The sequence below is a fragment of the Myotis davidii genome, unplaced genomic scaffold (assembly GCF_000327345.1).
Source record: "Myotis davidii unplaced genomic scaffold, ASM32734v1 scaffold1121, whole genome shotgun sequence".
Lineage (NCBI taxonomy): Eukaryota > Metazoa > Chordata > Mammalia > Chiroptera > Vespertilionidae > Myotis > Myotis davidii.
The window spans coordinates 184,418-188,480 of NW_006291439.1; positions in this window are offsets into that span (position 1 = coordinate 184,418).

Below are 4,063 nucleotides of genomic sequence, written 5' to 3' on the forward strand. Positions count from 1 at the left end.
GAATTAACAAAATTGTACAAGATGATACATGAGGTAGAAAAGGAAGCCAAATCTGAAGCAGCAGCAAAAGGTATTGCTCCCACAGAGGTAACAATGGTGATTAAATATGATCGTAACAGTGATCCGGGTAGGTACAATTCTCCCCGTGTAACCGAGGTTGCTGTCATATTCAGAAACGAAGATGGAGAACCTCCTTTTGAAAGGGACTTGCTCATTCATTGTAAACCAGATCCCAATAATCCACATGCCACTAAAATGAAACAAATCAGTATCCTGTTTCCTACATTAGATGCAATGACATATCCCATTCTTTTTCCACATAGTGAAAAAGGCTGGAGAACAGATACTGCATTAAGATGCAGATACAACCGTGTAATCTACAATAATACTAGACAAAATGTAAGGACACAAGTCACACAAATGCGATATTATGAATTTCATCTCTCTGTGCGGGACACATTCAATCCTATTTTTAAATGCAGGAAAATTAACAGTTTATTGTGGATTAATATTAAAAAATGGAGGCCAATCTGATAAATTTCATCAAAGTAAACCAATCTGAGTTGTGAGTTGAAAAATACAGTCGTTTGATGGATTATCTCAAATGTAGATCTGAAAATGACAGTGTGCCGATTGGTAAAATGATAATACTTCCGTTGTCTTTTGAAGGTAGTCCCAGAAATATGCAGCAGCGATATCAGGATGCTATGGCAATTGTAACGAAGTATGGCAAGCCCGATTTATTCATAACCATGACATGCAACCCCAAAATGGGCAGATGTTGGAAACAATTTACAACACTGGCAAAATAGTTGAAAACAGACCTGACTTGGTAGCCAGAGTTTTTTATATTAAGCTGAATGCTCTTTTGAATGATATCTATAAAATCCATTTATTTGGCAAAGTAATAACTAAAATTCATGTCATTTAATTTCAGAAACACGGACTGCTGCATGCTCACATAGTATTGATATTAGTGAGTCCAAATTACGTTCTTCTAATTAATTCCCTTTTAATATGCACAAATTTCGTGCACCAGGCCCCACTAGTGTGTGTGTAATGCAAATTAGGATGGGACGCCATAACAGGTCACGACCAGACAGGAAGAGGTTGCGCACGCAAGTGAGGCCTGGAGCAGAGACAGAGACAGGGCCGGTGAGCCGCCATGCTCTGGCTCGGGCAGGCTCCCAGAGCCGGAGCGGACATGGACAGGGACAGGAGGGCCGGCCTGCAGCTGATGCAGGCCTGGAGGGGAGACAGTGGGCCTACCTCCTGCGGTAGCAGTGTGGCTCCCTCCCAGGGAAGTGGCATGATTCCCTCCCAGCTCCTGAGGGCAAGGGTGGCTTCCGCCTCCTGCAGAAGCCGCACAGCTCCCGTGGAAGCAGCACGGCTCCTGGAGGTGTACTGAGGTTCCCACCGGCTCCTGCAGAAGCGGCAGGGGTCCTACTGCGCACAATGGGCTACTAGTAATAACCTCAAATTACATAGAACAGAAGTACAAGAAAAAATAGACAAATTCATAATTTTAACAGGAGGTTTAACACATTTATTTTGTGACAGAGCATACGTCTCTCTCGAAACCAATAGATCGCCCCTACCAAAAAATCAGTAAGGTTATAAAAAAATTAAGTAACATTAGCAGCAAATTAGATTCAGCAAGCATATATACTCCACTATATTCAACTACTGTGAACTAGAAATTATTTTCAAGCACACTTGGAACATTTTTTAAATTGGCCATATTGTACTATAAAGCAAGTTTCAACAAATTTCAGAAGACTGAAATTATACAGAGTGTGTTTCTTGCCCTCATTGCAGTTAATCTAGAAATCAGTAAGAAAAGGTAACTGAAAAGTCTTTATATTTAGAATTTATGAAATACATTTCTAAGTGATCTTCCTTCAAAGAAATCCCAATGGATTTAAAAAATAATTAGAACTGAATGATATTAAAAATATGTACTGAAACATATGGGAACATATATAGTCATTTTCTTTTTTCAAATTGTAAGGAAAGTTACTAAAAATGGTGACAGAGTAAGTGGATGCTGCACAGACATGCTCCCAGGAACAAACTGGTATTACAACTGAAATACAGAAAAAACGTCCTGAATAATCTATGGAAAACTCACAGGAGAGAACCCTGATACCCAAGGACCAATAGTGGAGACCTCATAGAGACTGGTAGAAGGGGCAGAGGTGCAAAAGGGCTGTCCAGGCTCCAACAGACAGAATCTAAAGTCCCAGAGAGATACCTCAGCTAAGGGGGTTGCCACTGAGAACTCCGGGATCTAATCCCCAACCTGGGCCCCCCAGCAAAGAGCACCAAAAACAAGAGGGTAACATAACATCTGGTTATGAAAACCAGCAGGGTGCTGTCTGCCAGAGAGTAACAGCTGAAAATTCAGGCACCCTCTTAAAAGGCCAATGCACAAAATTCCCTGTGGAGCTACCCACCTTGTGCTCTGGCAGAGGGAGGGTGAAGTGGACTGGAGCTGTGAGAGCAGAACCCAGGACTGGGGATTCAAGGGATAGAGCTCAGAAGGCAGACACCCCAAGTTTCCTGGGCAGAATCATTCCCTCATACAGCGCACAGACATCTTTCCCACGTAGACATCTGCCTTGCCTGGGAGGAGGACAGTTAGCACACCCTTTTGGAGAACACCTTACCCTGAGGACACTTAAGAGATTAAAAATAGCAATTAGCCTCCAAACAGAATCAACTGCCCGACCCTGATGAAAACTCTCCACACCTGAGGACAATTGCCTGGGGGGCAAGTCAAGTCGGAATTTTATCAGTCTGTAGGCAGAGGCAGTCTCTGCAGGCTTTGAGTATACCTGATCTGTTTAGTTAGAAACAGCCTTTGACACTGTCCTGCACTAGAAACTGAGAGGTGTAGAGGATCTACCTAATACATAGTCACAAACCCAAACAGAAAGCCAAAATGAGGAGACAAAGAACCACCAAATGAAAGAACTAGAGAATTCTCCAGAAGAAAAGAAAGAAGCAGGGATTAGAAATTTATCTGAAACAAAGTTCAGAGTAATGATGGTAAAGATGCTCAACAGCATGAAAAAAGATATTCTATATAATAAATAGCTAATATGCAAATCGACCAAATGGCAGAATGACCGGTTGCTGTGACACTCACCACCAGGGGGAGACACTTAATGCAGGAGCTGCCCCCTGGTGGTCAGTGCGCTGCCACAGGGGGAGCACCACTCAGGCAGAAATGGGACTCACATCTGGCAAGCGCACAGTAGTGGAGGGAACCTCTCCCACCTCCACTGCAGCACTACGGACGTCCCCTGATGGCTCCCGGAATGTGAGAGGCCAGGCTGAGGGACCCCTCCCCCCAAGTGCACGAATTTCATGCACCAAGCCTCTAGTAGTAACTATGAAAAAGAACAGTCTGAGATAAAGAATGACATAACACAAATAACACATTGGAAGGAATACACAGAAGATTAGGGGAAGCTGAGGATCGAATCAGAGAATTAGAAAAGAGAGTTGAAAACATCAGTCAGAAAACCAATTAAAAAACAGGAGGACAGCTTAAGGGAGCTGTGGGACAACTTGAAACGTAACAATATTAGAATAGCAGGTGTGACAGAAGAGGCAGAAAGGGAGACAGGCATAGGGAAGGTATTTGAAGAAATAATGGCAGAAAACTTCCATAATCTGGTAAAGAAAAAAAATCACACAAGTTCAAGAGGCAAGAAGAACCCAAATAAGCCCACGCCCAGACACATCATAATTAAAAGGCCAAAAATTAAAGACAGAGAATCTTAAAGGCAGAAAGAGAAAAAAAACTGTTACCTGTCGAGGCTGACCAGCAGACCCTGAGTGATGGGTAAATGATTACTCTGACAAACATTTCTGTGAAAGCATGGGTTAAGGCAGTGGTTCTCAACCTTGGCTGCACATTAGAATCACCTACGAATCTTTTTTTTAAAATCCTGATTTCTGGGCCTCATCCTCTGGAAATTCTGTTTCTTTGTTATGGAGTGGGGCCACAACATTAGTAACAAAGAAACAGAATTTCCAGAGGATGAGGCCCAGA